We start from the raw sequence: 20516 nt of genomic DNA, 5'->3' as shown, positions 1-20516 counted from the left end.
AGCTCTTCCCCACTTGGGAAGACTTTGTCAATGTCTTCATCAAGCAATACTCGTCGAACATGGATTTTCAAGTCACCATGCGCGAGCTAGAAGTTCTCTTCCAAAAGAAAAATGAGGGTTTCACAACCTACTTTGCTAGATGGAGGGACCAGGCGGCCCAACTAATCAATAGGCCTCCCGAAACAGAATTGGTCCAAAACTTCATTGACAAACTGGACCCGGCTTACAGACAACACCTTAGGTACCTGGGACTTGACACTTTCAAAAGAGTTTATGATGTGTGGATAAAGATCGAGGATGATCTCGCAAAAACAATACAAAGTAAATCCGGATACAAAAGCAACACCTACAACAGGGGCAACACATCCCAAGCCCAAGAAGTCCATGTCGTAGAGGAGACTCCCGCCCGAAGAAGCCCTGGAAGATGGGTCCGAGACCGAAAGTTTGCCCCACTCGGGTCGACTTTGGTACAAGCCTTTGAAAGACTAACCAATCAAGGAAAGTTGAGACCTATAGGCCCCACCCGTGACCCTCCTGTCAAGAGAAAATACTGGGTCGAAGGTACTTATTGCAAGTTCCATCAAGGAAATGGGCATGACACCGAAAACTGCTGGAACCTAAAAAATACAATCCAGGAAATGATAGAGGATGAAGTAATACCTCTCCCTAACGTTGGCAAACCCAACAACAACAAGAGCCCACTCGGCTCTTATCACATCTCTCTCGACCAACCAGAAAATGAGAACTTTGACCCTACGGTGTACATTACGCCTCAAGGTGCACCACTCGCTGTGGTCCCTATGGATCGAATCGAGAGAGAAGTGTGCGGTGTGTAGGATGATGATGCTGAAGATATTTACCTATCTCAAGTGTCGGGCCAGGACCTCTTTACTGAAACTTGGCCCGGGCATGCTCTCATTGACACCACCCCTCAGGAGCACGAGGTCGACAACCTCACCCGATCCGGAAGAATATACCAACCGGATATTCGCCCACCTCCTATGGACGATATCCCAGTTAGGAAAACTCCTGAGAATGGACGGCACACCACCGTCGCGGAAGTCATTGAAAATCCTCTCTTGAAACAACTAAAAAGAACTAAAGCCGAAATTACCATCTGGGATCTCATGTGTACTTCAAAGGAACATCGCGAAAAGCTTATTCGCTCACTCGACCTCATCTCAGTACCTACAGATATCACACCTGACTCACTGGTTAGCCATGTCACAAGAGATGCCGGAGAAAAAGCCATAGTTTTCACTGACAAAGACTTGCCCAAAGAGAGGGGTGCTCACAATAAAGCCCTCTATCTAGTAGTTGGATGCAAAGGACAAAACATCCCCCTAGCGCTCGTAGATAACGGTTCGGCGGTTAATGTTTGCCCATTGCGAACCGCCCATTGCTTGGGGCTAGGAAACGATGACTTCCAAACCTCCATGCAAGGGGTACGAGCTTATGATAACTCCCGAAGGCCTGGGAAAAATCAACCTTACCATACAAACCGGGCCTGTGGCACGCACCACGGAGTTTCAAATAATCGATATCAAGCCCACTTTCGACCTCCTCTTGGGGCGACCTTGGCTCCATGACTTAGGAGGTGTGGCTTCTACCTTGCACCAAATGGTTAAACTTAACGTCAGCATTCTAGGGTAATACTAGAAAACCGCGCCCCTCCTCTCGACGTCAGTTGTACTATGGTTGGAACGGCCGAAACTGCAGACGACCTTTACGGGTTTCAAATGGAAGAAACAATCCAGTTCATCGAAGATTATGATCCAGCATTCCTAGACACGCACGCATCCCGAGTCATCCCTAGAATGTTGTTAGCTCAAGGTTATTTCCCTAGAACCCCATTGGGCATAAGGAAGAAGGAATGCACATTCCATCCTTTACCCAACAAATCTACTGCCTTTGGCTTAGGCTATGAACCAACGGAGGAAGATATTGCTGACCGCCTGTCTGGGCTACGCCTTAACAAGGCCAAACAAACCACCCTCCTTCCCCCATATCAAAGAACCCTTAACGGGATGTTCGTTCGGGAAGGAGAAAGACACCCATGCTGTGATTTCCCTGAACCCTTCGTTCAGGATGGCTTGCTAAAACCAGGATTTGAAATCTTCCATGACTGCCACACCTTGGATGAGGCACCCCACCTCACCAAGACTAAAACAGTTGAAATATTGGACGACCAGGCTCTATGGACATTGTTTAACGAATCGAGGCCTATGGAGGACGAGACTGTGATGACTACCCTAGCTTTACAAGATGAAGGTTTCGATCCAACCCGGTTAATCGCTCCTGCATCAACACTAGAAGAGATCGAGAACGGATGGGTGAAGACATATTAGTGGGTCAATGCAAAAGGAATAGAATTCAAGATGAGTACCGATGAAGGACCGAAGTTTTACGAGACTAAACCCAAGGCTTGAGCCACATAGAGCACCTTAATAAAAAGAGCCTAGTAGTTCTTTAGATTGGTAGAAAATAAATAAAGACTTTAGATGGTCCTAAGACCCCTTAGAATATAGGTCAAGTTTATTTCAGTGTGTTTTCCTTACTTTCCAAATTAATAAAGGCGTAATATTTATCCTAAAAATTCTAACACTAAGTAAGCACCAAATGTACTTGCAAAATACAAAAATAAAGAGGCGGCCCACTCTAGGCCCAACAAACGAGGCCCACTCGGTCTTGACATAGTGCCATGGGAACCAATTCCCGGAACCCACAAAATAAACCGTACCCACCCCTTCATATCCCCAAAACATAAAAGTTAACCAGTATCATCATAAAAGTCAATCCATGCAACCCAAAGAAATCAAAGGAAATCAAAATCCAAAACAAATGCAAATGTTGCTTAAAAAGGGAATTAATAAAATGTAACCCCATCAAATCCTTCAAAAACGACACGCACCTCAACCCACCCAAAATCCTACACAAAGATCTTCATATCTTCCACACCCTAACTCCATTTTCAAAGCCGTTTCGTGTCACAGATAGAAAAAATTAATCCGGACGAAAATGCATCTCAAGCTGACAGTCAAAAAAGCCTCCGAAATAGCCTCAAAATCAATTTTTATACAAGTAAAAAAGCATAGCACTAAAACGAAAAGAAATAAATGCAAGAACACGTGAAGCAAAGCGTCAAAAATGACCGCCAGAAATCATTTTCAGCGCCCAGGGCTGGGCGCCGAAATCTTTGACGCCCCAGCCTGGGCGTTGAAACTCTCTGCCTGCCTAAATCTTTTAGAAGTGCTCGTCATTTTATCCGCACACAACGGAAAAATAACGAACACTTGGGGGGTACAGAACGTATCCAAATAGGCTCACAAAAAATATAGCCATACAAAAAATAGTCGAATTTCATTTTTTACGGCAAACAAAAAACGGCAGACGAATATAATGATAATACTTCACTCATTTGACCGATTAAGTAATATGCTACCACCTCAGGGCATATCTATTAAAATCGGGCATCCTAGAACTTATTCTAGCTAGAACTACGCGCGACCTGATTCTGACAAGATACGTAGGCAATCCTTACCAAGGATTCGGTCCAATAAAAAAAACATATATAAATTGTGCAAAAAGTGTTAGACATATAAAAATATAAAAAAGAGGAGAAATAAAAAAAATGAAAAATAAAATACGCCTTTATTGAAAAATAATAAGAAGGAAAACAAAGTGCTAAGAAATAAAAAAACAAACACAACTGAAATAAATAAAGGGCACCTACACCCTAGCAAGAACTACACTACTCTAGTTCTTCCGGATCATCAAATAAAGTCTTGTAGAGGGCAATGTTCGCAGGATCCACCCCCACAGTCTTCTGCGCTGCCCCTATATCAATCTCCATAAGAACCGGCTCCTGGACACTAACTTCCAAAGATGCCAAGGCCTCAGAAACACTCTCAGTTATAGCCCGCTCAGCCTCAAGGGCACAGACAATGGTGGGAGAAGGATTATTATCATCAACTAGACTAGTCACTGTTTCTACAGGCGGCTGAGCCTTCCTAACCCATACATTGTTCCGGCGACGATCTCCGCGAGAGCTTGCATTTCTTTTAACAACAGCAGGCCCCTTCATGTTAGGCATCTTTTTAGGCCTGGAACTGGAACGGGGAGGAACTTCCTTTCGCTTTCGATCAGGACGAGCTTTCACAGTCTTAATACCATGGGTACGAGGTTTGGCAGAATCAGGACCCTCATACTTAACACGAATACGAGGTATCAAATGCTCAGCCGGCTCCCCATTTCAAGCCTCGATCCTCACAGCTTTATCATTGGAACTCATCCACAACTTGTAGTTTTCAGAAAGACCCACAAAGCCATTTGTAGCTACGACCCAACGCGAGAGACCATCATGATACTTAGCCCACGCTAGAACCCGTGCTTGTGAAAAGGCCGCTACTTTAGGTGGTACCGTATCAGAAAAGGGGATAGTCTGCCTTAAACCGTATTGACGCATGACTCGGTAAGGGAAAATATAAATGGGCCGAGATAGCCCCAACAAGGAAACATAAACCGATACATCAGAACCCCCCGTCATAGTAGTCAAACCCCACCATGGTACCACCCACTTAATAGAACAGATGCCATAAGTAAAAAAAAGGAGGCCCATTCGGCCTCGTCCTGGCCTCGGTGCAAATGTTTTCGGTTACCCAAGGCTATAGAGCGATAATGTTTAGGATCGGCAGGAGCTTCCAGGAGCCTAAGCCGTTCCACGAGCCAAATCTGCAAAAAACGGGAACGATAAAAAAAATAATAATAAAAAGAAAACGGTTTCTGGGGCGCAGTTTCAACGCCCAGGACCAGGCGCCGTAAATTCCAGCGCCCAGCCCTGGGCGCTGAAACTCAGCCCCAAGGAAGGACGAATAAAAAATATATATATGTATACGTGCGCAAAGAAAAAAAATCGATTACCTGCAGTAATAAGGGGCTTCCCTTAAAATATTCAGATTTCGCATCCTTCTCCAGCTCATCCGCACTCAATAAAGTCTCGGCAACAACCAACGGCATAATAGAATAGCAACTTTCCATCTGGCTAATCAAGGGGATCAACCTTATGGCACCAAACTCACCATTGTTATTCGACAGCAAATAATGATTCAACAAGCAAAATACAAGGGCTCGAATATTCAATTTCTGTTCGGTCATATTCTTACTAGGCCTAAAGTGATGTTTTATAAGTTTTGCCAAATTAACCTCATCACCTACGACAACTTCAGCAAGCATGTTAGCATCTAGTCCTAGGAAAGCCCCTATGGTTGTTTTACTCTCTTCAATAGTGCCAGGAGTGGCAGGGGTAGCATTAGTGGGATAACCAAGGATCGCGGCAAATTCATCTGGCAAAGGACATATTTCGTTGCCCCGAAAGACAAAACATGATGATCGGAATCCCAAAAGCTTAGGGCTGCGTGCAGAAAATTATAGTCAATGTTAATTTGTTGTAAGCCTAAAAGTGCCTCTAAGTGGTATTCTTTCAACAAAGCCTTTTCTGTAGGATTAAGGGCCCGTAGCCAACTCCTAACAGCCCGTTGGAGTGAGAAAGTAGGAATCGACATGACGAAAGCAAGGAGTAACTAAAACGCAGCAAAGAAAAAGGAAATTGAGAGTGATGGAAAATAGGGACGTATCTAGCCCCTATATATAGCTGAACGCATCGAGTGACATCCTGATCCCATACGGAAACGCGTTAAGAAATCCAAAAGTCAAAATTCGCCAAGAAAGGACTTTCAGCGCCCGAATCTGGGTGCCGAAATAATTAACGCCCAGCCTTGGGCGCCGAAAATGCAGCCCAAGGCCCAGATTTCACAAAACGCGGAACAGGAAGAGACTTAAAACCGTGTTGCTAGACACGAGGCCCTATCACAATTAAGATCAAGCCCAAAAGCACCTTTAAGCTCCCAAATAGAAAAAATAAATGGTAAAACTTGGTCGAAACTTAGACTTGTCTCCAGGAACATATATGTACACTTTTTAAAACAAATGTGAAATATCAAGGTCATTCTTCGAAACACCAAAAAATGTTGTTAAGTCGTTGGTTTCTCAAATAAAAAATGTTTGTCTGTCAAAAGATTAATCCGGACCAAGATAAACCGGATGATATTAAACCTTGTCGCCCAAAGACTGAAGTTGCACCCCACGACTTCGCCAAAATAGCACACCACTATGAAAGGTCGCTCGCACATACGAGCTCGACCCCAAACATGATTAAAAGACGTTATGAAGTATGCGAAAAATGACTAACAAAGCCCAAGCGCTTGGGGGCTCGCGAAAAGTATACTCCAACAAAAAAAAGCGCGCAATCGAAATCACATTCCCGGACTGCGCTATACGCCGTCCCATGTTTGGATGATCTCAAAAGAACAGGTTCAACCTCAGAAAAGGGTCGTCATTGACACTTGTACATGGTCCTCTGATCAAAGACCAAGTGGTGGCAAAAATCGAGCCATAAAGACTAGCTCAAAACCACGAAAGCAGACGGTCGCAAGACAAAGGTCCGTCTGAACCCGTTGTCAACCCACGTTCAGGTTACAACTAAATTCAAGCATCCCTCGAAAGAATTCGCTCTTGCAAGAATGAAAAAAAGAAATTCTCAAAAAAAAAGAAAAAAAGAAATCACGATGAAAAAATAGGAAACTTGCCCATCTCAGTTGGCAAAGATCACGTCACGAACCACGCGAGTTCCAAAACGAAAAACGAATTCAGGGACGTCCACCCTCAGCGGACAGGGTTCGCCCACCCTCAGCGGGCGGGGCCTGCGTCACTAGCCGCGCAGGTCCTCAGTTTTCCAAAAATGAAATTTTCAAAATTCAAAATGAAACAGGCTCGCCATCTTCAGCCGGCGGGGTCTACGGCGCAAACCACGTAGGTCCTCATTTTCAAAAAATAAACACAAAACAAATTTCAAAAATATATTCGTCCACTTCTATCGGACGGGGTGTCCACCCTTAGCGGACAGGTTCGCCATCTTTAGCCGGCGGGGTCTACGTCACAAGCCGAGTAGGTCCTCATTTTCAAAATTTCAAAAATAGATTTGTCCACTTCTATCAGACGGGGTGTCCACCCTTAGCGGACAAGCTCGCCATCTTTAGCCGGCGGGGTCTGCGTCACTAACTGCGCAAGTCCTTAGTCGCTGCAGCGATAACTTTTTCTGGTTTTCTGTTTTTCCAAAAAAGAACGATGTGAGTAGCTTTCCCTTTTTTTTCAAAAATTAAAGGATTGGTTTTCCGTTTTTTCCAAAAAAGAACGATGTGCTGGATTTTCCTTCGTTTTACGTCCCATAAAAACAAGGGGGTTTTCTCGTTTAGCTAGCCCTGAAAATGAGAATCTTTAAAAACATTTTTACCTCGTGATTGGGCTTGCCCAGGCCCAATTACACTTTATAGCTTTGATTTCGAAAACATCTGTAGCTACTCCCAATGATAAAGTGAGGGAGTTTCTGCGCACCTTTAGATCCTTCCAATGACAAAGTGAGGAAGTTTCTATACTATCCGTTGACAAATCCCAATGACACGTGAGGGATATGTCGACACTTCAAGTGATGACCCTTAAGTCAAATGTTATCACTCGGGGGCTCGTGAGACCCTCGCCAAAACAGGTCACCATGGCTTGTGCGACGCACTCCGTCTAATACTTTGACCATCGTCTTACTCCAAGACTCAGTCAAAGTGGGGGCTAACTGTAGACACCTACTTTTGTCCCCATTCCCGAAAGGGAAGGTTCGATGATGAAAACGTAAATCTCCACTTGACAACGCATCTCCTATAAAATAACGAATCTCGATCACCCCTTTTCATTTCACCTGAAACCTGCTATTTATAGAAACTTACTATTTATGGAAACCTGCTAAAAATAGTAACTGCCGTAATGGGTAGTTGTTAAAAGTGGCAAGTCATAAAAGATAGAAACCTGTCAGAATTAGGTGTTGCACTCCAACATAAATCCTAAATGAGATAGAAGTTATGAGAGAATCCTATTCCTAATATGATTCGAAAATAAGAGTCACGTATTATTCTGAGTATTGCCTCTAAACCCCTAAGCCTAAGCCTCACGCTGCAAAACTGATCACGCGTTCTGTCGCAATCGATCCATAAATCGAACAGAACGTATCCTGTCCCATAATTTGAGATTCGTTAAATAAAAGGAGAAATAGCAAAGTCAAAGTGGTTAGTTTTCTGAGAACCGTGACGCACCTCTCAAGGGTGTGTCGTAATGTGTCCCTTTTCCATGGTTTAATTGCTTTCCTCGCCCTTTTATGAACTGTTAAGCTAACTAAAATCTGATTGTTCAATCACGCTTAATAAATATGATATTTTTGGGAAATTGGATTATCATGCTAGGTCCCTTAAAACAATCTAAATCAGATAATGACGCTCGATCTAGTCCTATATGTTGCATATTGTTAAAATCAACTCAGATTAGTTTGATAGTTAACGCATGTCCCTTCAATTATTTATGCTGAGCTAGTAAGGATATCCTGCCTCTGGAGTTATCGAAGAGCGAGTACTCCTCTCGGTAGTTACAGTCCCCCGAACCCTCAATCTCTACCCTGCGGGTGTACGTTGAGCGATCCCCACCACCAGGGATCACAAGGGAACCTACGGCCGTCGTGGTCAAACATAATTGCACTCCCTTTATGTCACGATAACCGGGTTTTGTCAGTTTTTCTCATTGTCATTAAAAACTGAATGGCGACTCCTATATTACTAGTCAATTGGGTGTAAACTCACAGGAAATCCAATTACACTTGATTTGACAAAAAGAAGCGTCACACCCACGAGGGACGAGGTCACGCATTAGCCTCGTGCTTTTTCGACCCCCTCACACCTACGTATCTTCGTTAAATAATTCTAACTTAGATTCAGGTCGCGCGTAGTTCTAGCTAGAATAAATTCTAGGATGCCGAATTTTAATAGATATGCTCTGAGGTGGAAACATATTATTTAATCGGTGAAATGAGTGAAGTATTATCATTATTTTAATCTGCTGTTTTTGGCGTAAGCCGTGTATCTGCACACGGAATTCCATGTGTTTTTTTTTTCGTTTTTTGTACGACTATTTTTCGGTACGCATATCTGAATACGTGCTGTACCCCCCAAGTGTTCGTTATTTTTCCGTTATGTGCGGATAAAATGACGAGCACTTCTGGAAAAATTAGGCAGGCAGAGAGTTTCAACGCCCAGGCTGGGGCGTCAAAGTTTTCGGCGCCCAGTGCTGGGCGCTGAAAATGATTTCTAGGCGGTCTTTTTTCGACGCTTTGCTTCACATGTTCTTGCATTTATATTTTTTTTTCTTTTTTGTTTTACTTTCTTACTCGTATTGAAATCAATTTTGACGCTATTTCAGAGGCTTTTTTGACTGTTAGCATGAGACGCATTTTTGTCCGGATTAATTTTTTCTATTCATGACTCGAAACGGTTTTGAGAATGGGTTTAGTGTGCGGCAGATATGAAGATCTTTGTGTAGGCTTTTGAGTGGGCCGAGGTGCGCGTTGACGTGGGGGGCGATGTTTATTTTTTTATGAAATTTTTTTTGAGCAACGTTTGCATTGTTTGGATTTGATTTCCTTTTTTATTTCTTTGGGTTGCATGGGTTAGACCCTTATGTTTTGGCAATATGATAGTGTGGTTCATTTTGGGATTTTTTTTTTTTTGAATTTCAATGTCATGATTCAAGACCGAGTGGGCCTTGCTTATTGGGCCTAGAGTGGGCCGCTTCTTTGTTTTTGTATTTACAAGTACGTTTGGTGTTTATTTAGTGTTAGAATAAAAGTTTTTAGGAGAAATCTTTACGCCTTTATTAATTTGGAAAGTAAGGAAAACACACTGAAACAAAATTAGCCTATATTCTAAGGGGTCTTAGGACCATCTAAAGCCTTTATTTTTTCTATCAATCTAAAGAACTACTAGGCGCTTTTTTACTAAGGTGCTCTACATGGCTCAAGCCTTGGGTTTAGTCTCGTAAAACTTTGGTCCTTCACCGGTACTCATCTTGAATTCCATTCCCTTTGCGTTGACCCACTGACATGTCTTCACCCATCCGTTCTCGGCCTCTTCTAGTGTTGATGCAGGAGAGATTAACCGGGTTGGATCGAAACCTTCATCTTGTAAAGCCTGGGTAGTCATCAAGTCTCGTCCTCCATAGGCCTCGATTCGTTAAACAATGTCCATAGAGCCTGGTTGTCCAATATTTCAGCTGTTTTGGTCTTGGTGAGGTGAGGTGCCTCATCCAAGGTATGGCAGTCATGGAAAATTTCAAATCCGGGTTTTAGCAAGCCATCCTGAACGAAGGGTTCAGGGAAATCACATCATGGGTGTACTTCTCCTTCCCGAACGAACATTCCGTTAAGAGTTCTTTGATACGGGGGAAGAAGGGTGGTTTGTTTGGCCTTAGCTGGGTTAAGGCGTAGCCTAGACAAGCGGTCAGCAATATCTTCCTCCGTTGGTTCATAGCCTAGGCCAAAGAGAGTAGATTTGTTGGGTAGAGGATGGAACGTGCATTCCTTCTTCCTTATGCCCAATGGGGTTCCTGGGAAATAACCTTGAGCTAACAGCATTTTAGGGATAACCCAGGACGCTCGCGTATCTAGAAATGCTAAATTGTAGTCCTCAATGAACTGGACGGCTTCATCCATTTGAAAACCGTAAAGGTCGTCTGCAGTTTCGGCTGTTCCAACCATAGTACAACTGATGTCGAGAGGAGGAGCGCGGATTTCCATAATTACCCCGTTATGGTTAAGTTTAACCATTTGGTGCAAGGTAGAAGCCACACCTCCTAAGTCATGGAGCCAAGGGCGCCCCAAGAGGAGGTTGAAAGTGGGCTTGATGTCGATTATTTGAAACTCCGTGGTGCGTGCCACAGGCCCGGTTTGTATTGTAAGGTTGATTTTTCCCAACACAGGCCTTCGAGAGTTATCATAAGCTCGTACTCCTTGCGTGGAGGTTTGGAAGTCATCGTTTCCTAGCCCCAAGAAATGGGCGGTTCGCAATGGGCAAACGTTAACTACCGAACCGTTATCTACGAGCGCTAGGGGGATGTTTTGTCCTTTGCATCTAACCACTAGATAGAGAGCCTTATTGTGGGCGCCTCCTTCTTTGGGTAAGTCTTTGTCAGTAAAAACTATTGCTTTTTCCTCAACATCTCTCTTGACGTGGCTAACCAACGAGTCAGGTGTGATGTCCGTAGGGACTGAGATGAGTTCAAGTGAGCGAATAAGTTTTTCACGATGTTCCTTTGAAGTGCACATGAGATCCCAGATGGTAATCTCGGCTTTGGTTCTTTTTAGTTGCTTCAAGAGAGGATTTTCGATGACTTCTGCGACGGTGGTGTGCCGCACGTTTTCAGGAGTCTGTCTGACTGGGATATCTTCCATGGGAGGTGGGCGAATATCCCGTTGGTATATCCTTCCGGATCGGGTGAGATTGTCGACTTCAGGCTCCTGAGGGGTGGTGTCAATGAGAGCATACCCGGGCCAAGTTTCGGTAAATAGGTCCTGGCCCGATACTTGAGATAGGTAGACATCTTCAGCATCATCATCCCACACACCGCACACTTCTCTCTCGATTCGATCCATAGGGACCACAGCGAGTGGTGCACCTTGAGGTGTAATGTACACCGTAGGGTCGAAGTTCTTATTTTCTGTTTGGTCGAGAGGGATGTGACAAGAGCCGAGTGGGCTCTTGTGGTTGTTGGGTTTGCCAACGTTAGGGAGAGGTATTACTTCATCCTCTATCATGTCCTGGATTGTGTTTTTTAGATTCCAGCAGTTTTCAGTGTCGTGCCCATTTCTTTGATGGAATTTGCAGTAAGTACCTTCAACCCAATATTTACTTTTGACAGGAGGGTCACGGGTGGGGCCTATAGGCCTCAATTTTCCTTGATTAGTTAGTCTTTCGAAGGCTTGTACCAAAGTCGACCAGGGTGGGGCAAACTTTCGATCTCGGACCCATCTTCCAGGGCTTCTCCGGGCGGGGGTCTCCTCTACGGCATGGACTTCTTGGGCTTGGGATGTGTGGCCCCTGTTGTAGGTGTTACTTTTGTATGCGGGATTTCTTTGTATTGTTTTCGCAAGATCATCCTCGATCTTTATTCCCACATCATAAACTCTTTTGAAAGTATCAAGGCCCAGGTACCTAAGGTGCTGTCTGTAAGCCGGGTCCAGGTTGTCAATGAATTTTTGGACCAATTCTGTTTCGGGAGGCCTATTGATTAGTTGAGCCGCTTGGTCCCTCCATCTAGCAAAGTAGGTTGTGAAACCTTCATTTTTCTTTTGGAAGAGGACTTCCAGCTCGCGCATGGTGACTTGAAAATCCATGTTCGACGAGTATTGCTTGATGAAGACATTGACAAAGTCCTCCCAAATGGGGAAGAGCTTAGGGTCCTGGTGGTAGTACCATTTGAGCGGCACAGGTTCTAAGGAAAAAGGAAAGGCAGGTAAATACATGGACTTGTCCACGCCTTTCAAGTTCATGGCATTCACGAAGCTCAAGAGATGATCACGGGGATTGTCCGTGGCTTTCAATTTCGGTAAGTCAGATGAACAGAACTTTTATGGTAGTTTTCCAGGAAAAGGTTCAGGATCGAGGGAGAAGTACTTGCTCCCCATGGTTTGCTGTAGAACCATTTTTTCTATCCTCTTCTCGTTATCGAGGTCGTTTTTGGCTTGCGCAGCTGCTAAGGCTTCATTTTCCATTTTCAGTTGGCTCATGAGTTGGGTCATTTGGACCATCCGGTCTCGCAATTCTTCGATGGACATGTTTGAGGGTGCGAATCGAGGTTGGGAGAGCGGAGATCCTTGAAAGGGGGAATGACGGACGGAGCTTGGAGTTACTAAACCTTGCGTTGGTGATGTAGCTTCGAGACGCACTAACCTTTGATTTTCAGATCGGCACCAAGTGGCAGGACCAGCCCTATGCATAAGATAAGCTAAAGTTTAGGCCCCAAAGTTTTAAGTGTTGCTTAGTCTAGACTTTTGATTCTCTCTATTGGTTTTTTCATTCTCTCCTTTGTTGGTACACTTTTTGGTTTTTTTTTCCTAGTCATTCTTTGGATTTTCGAAACACTTGCCCGTGTGACATTCATAGTTATTAGCATGCTCGGTTTCGGTGACGAACATTGTCGTCGTAGGAGGCCTAAAAACGACACGAAGAGTTATTTATTACTATTTTTTTTGGTCTCTTTTAGAATTGAGTGCCTTTTCATACGCCCTCGCAGCAAATTTTTACGAAAAGTTTTTTTTTTGCTACGTATTTTCTTTATGCATGGGCACCGAGGCTGCTGTGCCTGACCAAAAGGCCAGGCAGCAACTTCAGCGCCCAGCGAAGGGCGTGAGAAATATTGGTGCCCAGCCAGGGGCGTTGAAAATGTGTCCCTGGCTGGTCCTCGTCTTCTGTTTGCGTATATCTTTTCATTTATGCGACTTTGATTTTGCGTGCTTGCCTAATAACGTCCTTTACGCGTCGTGCAGCGTTTGTGGGATTCGTTACGGGCCATCCCGAGCGTCGCTTATTTTTGTGGCGATCGTTCGGGTTTGCGGAACACGTATTTTGATATTACTCTTTGGCCGATTGGTTTATGAATGTTTTGGCAATTTTTAAGGTCGTTGGTTTTCTAGAATTATTTGTCACACACAATCACATAATTCGCTACACATAACTAACATTACATCATGAGGCAGAATAATAATATGTCATGTAGTTTATGATAGGCTTCTATGGGTAGTATTTGCGTCGGCTTGGTATCGCTTCTATCGCTGATCCAACAAATGCCCCGGTCGAGGTAGTGCCTTCAACAGACGAATTTCGCCTAGGAGGCCAATCACGATGTAAGCCAAGGGGGCATGCACCAATGAGAGGGACCTAGTGGGCGAGCGATTTGGTTTGGGACGGGTGTACTACTAGCGAAAGTGCCGAGTGGACAACATTCGAAGCGTATTCACCCCCCAATTGGCGATGGGTATCCTTAGTCCCAACTCCCGAGATGAAACATCCAAGGGAGCCAAGATTCGTTATGCGGTTCTGCCCGTTCACATTAATATGCTGATTTTCAGGTCGTCCCAACTTGATGGGGAAATAAACGCGGGGTAGGATCGTTTCACCCTTCGGCTATTTTGATAACCTACGAGCACGAGTATTTCCTTCACTATCCCCAGTGGAGTCGCCACTGTGAGGGGGTCGAAAAAGCACGAGGCTAATGCGTGACCTCGTCCCTCGTGGGCGTGACGTTTCTTTTTGTCAAATCAAGTGTACTTGGATTTCCTGTGAGTTTACACCCAATTGACTAGTAATATAGGAGTCGCCATTCAGTTTTTAACGACAATGAGAAAAACTGACAAAACCCGGTTATCGTGACATAAAGGGAGTGCAATTATGTTTGACCACGACGGCCATAGGTTCCCTTGTGATCCCTGGTGTGGGGATCTCTCAACGTACACCCTCAAGGTAGATATTGAGGGTTCGGGGGACTGTAACTACCGAGAGGAGTATTCGCTCTTGGATAACTCCAGAGGCAGGATATCCTTACTAGCTCAGCATAAATAATTGAAGGGACATGCGTTAACTATTAAACTAATCTGAATTGATTTTAGCAATATGCAACACATAATAGTAGATCGATCGTGATTATCTGGTTTAGATTGATTTAAGGGACCTAGCATGATAGTTCAATTTCCCAAGATATTATCTTTATTAGGCGTGATAGAACAATCAGATTTAATAGTTCAACAGTTTTATAAAAGGGCGAGGAAAGCAATTAAATCATGCGAAGGGACACATTACGACGCACCCTTGAGAGGTGCGTCACGGTTCTCAGAAAACTAACCACTTTGGCTTTGCTATTTCTCCTTTTATTTAACGAATCTCAAGTTTCCGGACTTAATTCTTCAGCTACAAGGGACAGGATACGTTCTGTTCGATTTTTGGATCGATTGCGACAGAACGCGGGATCAATTTCGCAGCGTGAGGCTTAGGCTTAGGGGTTGGAGTCAATACTCAGAATATGAATTGTGTGTTGTGTCCTTTTCACGTCGAATTTGGGGCTGTATTTATAGGGAAGAGTTCGTGGAAAGATAGAATTTTAGAGCTCTAATCCAAGAAGAATTAGGAGAGAATATGTACCCAGGTAATTTCAGCGCCCAGGGCTGGGCGCCGAAGATTTCGGCGCCCAGAGCCAGGCGTTGAAAATAGGGTCTGGGCCGAATTTCCTTGTCAGATTTGGACTCGTGGAACACGGAGTCTTTGAGACTTATCCGAGTCTTTTAGTGCGTATTAACTTTATGACGGAATGCGTCTGGGCCCGTTACGAACTCTAGGCTCGTTAGGATTTTAATTAATACGTAACTCTTTATTTCGAATTATACTAGGAATAGGATTCCTCTTGCAAATTCTATCTCTTTTAGGATTTATGTCAGAGTGCAACACCTAATTCTGACAGGTTTCTATCTTTTATGTCTTGCCACTTTTAGCAACTACCCGTTACGGCAGTTACTATTTTTAGCAGGTTTCTATAAATAGCAGGTTCGGGTGAAATGAAAAGGGTGATCGAGATTCGTTATTTTATAGGAGATGCCTTGCCTAGTGGAGATTTATGTTCTCATCATCGAACCTTCCCTTTCGAGAATGGGGACAAAAGTAGGTGTCTACAACGGACACGTAAGCAATAACATTTTGAAGACACGTGGCCTTCAATCCTCCATTTCAGCTTCTATAACCTCCAAATTTAATTCAATTTAATTCAATGAAGTAATGAATTAATTTCTACAATTCTTAATCTTCTCCTCTTCTCCCTCCACCTCCCCTTCCAATATAATGTAACTGAATTGAGTTTGTCATTTAACTCATAACATTCCTTACAAATTCAACATCCCTTATAAGTACCTCATTTGCAGATACTCACTTGGATTGGATTTCTCATCCCAAACTATCAAGGCACAATTGAACGTTGTCGGCTGCCTCAAGATCTCTGGTGACTTTCTATCTCTTTCACTATGTTTTAAGTTGAATTCAATTTATATGTATATATGAGCAGTTGATAGTTGATATTTTTACTGCTGGTTCATAATTATTATTGACATCAATTTGCAGAATTCAGCAATAAGATATTCTATCAAATGATTGGATTATAAGGTGAAAACGGACCATGTTAAACAATGGGTGATGAAAGAATGTTTTAAATTTTTGGAAAATTGTTTCAGTTATGAGAGACTATTTTCTATAATTTTAGACAGGAAAATTATTGATCCATCTTAGATGAAACCATTCTTTTGCAGGTTTAAATTGGCATTCTCTTTGTAAATATATGCATTCGTAGGTAGATTGCCGTTATTTTTTATTTTAAGCATTATAATAGCAGCTTGTGCAATTGTGCTTCATGTAACTTATCATTTGTTTGAAAAATTAGTTTCTCCCTCAAAAAAATAGTTTCAAGTTTCAAGTGAGTAAAAGCCCGTGCGAATAACGGGCCCAAAAGCTAGTTGTTATTAAATACTCCGTATTTTTTTAGTCCAATACTAACTTATTAAAATAGTAATTTTAATAAAATCAAATAAAATAAAATCAAGTTTTTTCATGTTTGTTGAAAAAATAAGAGAAAATAAGAAAAACTAAGGACATGGAATAAAATTCTAAAAGTTAGACTTAGCACTTATTTTATTGTAGAGTAATTTTGATAAACATATTTAATATTTTTGAAAAATTATTGTATCGTCATCCAGTACCCGTTGGTTTAAAATAATAATGCAACCGTAGCCGACCGATTTTTTTTTAAAGAAATGAATATTGTATATAATAACACCATTTTAATTGAGGAATATTCACGTAAATTTTGGCAAAATTAATGTGTAACAAAAAATAAAAAAAGTACAGAGTATTTAGTAACATATGTGAGTTGCACGAGACCTAATCTTGTGAATCATAAAACTAAACATGGAAATTAACCTAATCAAAGTAATAAATTAAGCAATAAGTGAAGAGAGAGAGAGAGGGGTAAGAAAATGCTCATTGGTTAATGGTTTGATCTTCAAAACAAGTTGTCACCCCTTGAAATCGAAAATTCATTTTTCATTAATTTTCCTTCTCTCTCTCTAAACTAAACTATTGAGGATCCTCAAAATTAATCTAACTAGTATTGACCCCGTGTCATGCACGACTTTTGTTATGTTTTAAAGGTCAGTTTAAATTTTTCAAATCATAAGAAAAAGAGTAATTGTATTTCATTTCATGTTTCACTAAGAAAATAGTGAAAATAGAAATATAAACTACTACTTTGTACGTTACTTGAAATTAATGAAAAATTAAAAGATAAAGGGGCATGAAATTTAATAGAGATAGGGCCATGAATTATTTTTATGGTGAAAAAGACATGAAATTGAAGAAATAAGGGACACGAAATTTAAATAAAATAAAATGGAAAGTTGTTTTCAAGGAGGTCGCTTGACACTCTAGATTTCTTGCAAAGTTGTCTGCTATTAAATACGGAGTATTGAAATAGATATTAGAATAGATTATAATTAGTCTACCCCCCAAATATGAGTTGATGGGTATTTATATATCCCACATTGAAGAGAGAGAAAAAGGAGTAAAAAGAAAAGGAAATCAAAATAAAATGGATTAAAAAGAGAGGAAAAAGGAAGAGGAAAAAGAAAAGAAACAAAATAAACCCATAAGCCTCTTCCCTCCCTTCTGTCAATCACTACTCCTAAGAGCAAGTACATTGGTTGGTTCTTCAAAATGGTTCTTGGAGTGGCTATCCACGTACTCTCTCTTTACCCCCAACTCTCAGACAAGACACTTTCAAGAAATCCTCCTTAAAAACTCCCAACATTGGTTGGTTCTTCAAAAGAGTTCTCCAAACTCTTTTTCACTTTTTGGTGGTCCCATATCATATTCTTTATTTATTCAACCTCATTTTATATCTATCAAACAATGTGATATTTATTGGTAAAATTAATAAGTTGAGTAATTGTAAAGTAGTACTTTGTATTAATTATGTTTCCTAAAAGAAATATTAATTACGATAATTAAATTTTAGGTTACCAATTTTTTTTTTTTTTTGGCAAGCAAGTAATAAATTTTAGTGATCACCCAAAACAATTTACAACCAAGCTACCATGTTATCCAACAGGAAACAGGGGCAACCAGAAGAGCTAAGAACACTTAGCTTAACGGACCACAACCTTACAGGCCAAAAAACCAGTCCCTATCCCTATTATAGGTTTTGCTACTAAGTAGATTAGCTACTCTACCCTTAACTTCAAATTGGACAGTTTGGACAGTACACTTGATACTTGGAACTTTCAAGTTCCACACTGCATAGTTCCTTGCTTTCTAGATATGATACACCAGGCAAGCAATAGCAGTGTACAAGATGGTTTTCTGGACCTTACTTTTACCATATCTTTGAATCCATTTCAAGAGAGACAAGATGGAGTTTCTTCCATGTTGGAATCCCAAGCAGGACATGACCTGCTGTCTGCAAACAGCACTAAAGGAGCACTCAAAAAAGAGATGCATTGTGGACTCAGTACATGCACCACACACAGGACACAGATCATCAGTGCCTATATTTAACTTAAACAACCTGTCTTTGGTCTTCAATCTGTCAAGAAGAGCAAGCTATAGGATGAACCTATGTTTGGGAACACTCAACCTGTTCCAGACATAACTTTGCCATTGGACATTGGTTCCTTGAGTGCAAAGCTCAAAATGCCCTTGGTGGAGTATTTGGGGCCACATAGCCCCTGAGTAGAGTTGAGCTGAGTATTGCAGTAGCTTTTGACCTTGTAGAGAACCTTCACTACCCAGCTAGCAACAGTGGGGGCAGTGAATTGAATCCACCTTGTATCTTTCACATACACAGTGTGGACCCATTTAACCCAGAGATTGTCTTGCTTTTGAGCAATGGCCCAAACTTGTTTCCCCATAACAGCTTGGTTCCAAAGCAAAATGTTTCTAAAACCATTCACAGTTTTTCTTAATAAACTTAAATTCTAGCATTCATGCATAATTCAATATTTATTAAGCATTTTATTCGAGTTATGTGTTCCGACATGTGTGAATAAAATGAATCCAAGATCCTTAAGTCATTGAAGAATTAAACACATTATGTATTTAGACTCAATTCTAAAATATTTTAGGTAAGCAAATCATTTGCTAATAGTCTAGAAACTACTCTTGGTTGATAGGTACGTCTAGGGATGGCAGGTGGGTATAATTTCGCGGATTCTGCACCGCACCCGCCTCACTTGGAGCGGGTATGGATACGACTTTGGTGGGTAGTAGGCGGGTATGGGTACAAAAATTCATACCCGCAATGGGTAGTGGGTAGGTGATGGATTTTATGTCATACCCGCCTATCCGCACTATATCTATCTGCCTGAATAAGAGAACTTGCTCAAATAAATACAACATTGGTCTTGGCAACAGTAATATATACCCATCTTTTAGGGTCTTAGGGAAACCCTGATACAATCTCACACTTCCAGTTTTTCCACTCCTAGCCTCTCTCTCAAATCTCAGTAATCAAAACTCTATCTTTCGAGTTTCCACCGGCCATTACAGCCCCATCATAGTTCTCGCCCTCCACTGCTTTCTCAATACTCTCAAATTGATGATACTTTATTCTAGCTAGGTGACTAAATTTACAAAGAAGAGTAAAAGGAGAATTAGAAGCATTGCTTCATAAATCCCACTTAATATAATGAATAGCGGATGTAGTTTACTTGTTTCTAGAGTTCTTGTCTAATTTTTTCCGCCTTTGTAGATTCAATAGTTTTCTTTCCCAGCCTTGAAATTCTCAATTGTCTAATTTTGTTAGTAATTTTAGCTTCCAGTGGAAGCGTGATGATGGAACATTTTTTTCCTTTTCAAATGGTTCTTATATTTCATTTAATTTGTGGATTTAAAAACTTAAATTGGCGGATTAATACAGAAATTTAGGCGGGTATTTAGGCGGGTAGAAGTGACTAGTGTATATCCACGTGGGTAGTGGAGCGGGTGTGGATATACGTTTATACCCGCTTAGTCGGGCATGGATATTAAATTTATAACCGTCGCGGGTAGCGGGTAGGTGGCGGGTACAAGTTTTTTTGGAGGGTACGGGTACGGGGGAGGGGGTACCCGCACCCGCCCCGCCCGTTTTCCATCCCTAGGTACGTCTAAGAACTTATTAGGGAAACCTATCTCATTTGTCACGACATAAAAGGACTCCTTACTTATATCGTTGAATTTCACCAAAACTAACATGTACTCACAATTATTTGTGTACCTTACCCCTTTAGGATCAATAAGTAACACCTCGCTATGGCGGAAAACTATTACTAAGATTGATGTAAAGGTTATCCAAGTAAGTGTTATTTTGGCATGGCACCTTTTAACTCAATTTTTAAAGTTTGGAACTTAGGCTCTTACTATGTTGGTTAGACTTTAAGTGAACTAAAATCCTTAATCATGCAACATAATCAAGCCACAATCTCATGCATAATTAAGACATATTTAAAGAAATAAATAACTTAAAGCATG

The sequence above is a fragment of the Spinacia oleracea genome, chromosome 5 (assembly GCF_020520425.1).
Source record: "Spinacia oleracea cultivar Varoflay chromosome 5, BTI_SOV_V1, whole genome shotgun sequence".
Lineage (NCBI taxonomy): Eukaryota > Viridiplantae > Streptophyta > Magnoliopsida > Caryophyllales > Amaranthaceae > Spinacia > Spinacia oleracea.
Note: the sequence above shows the minus strand (reverse complement) of the source record.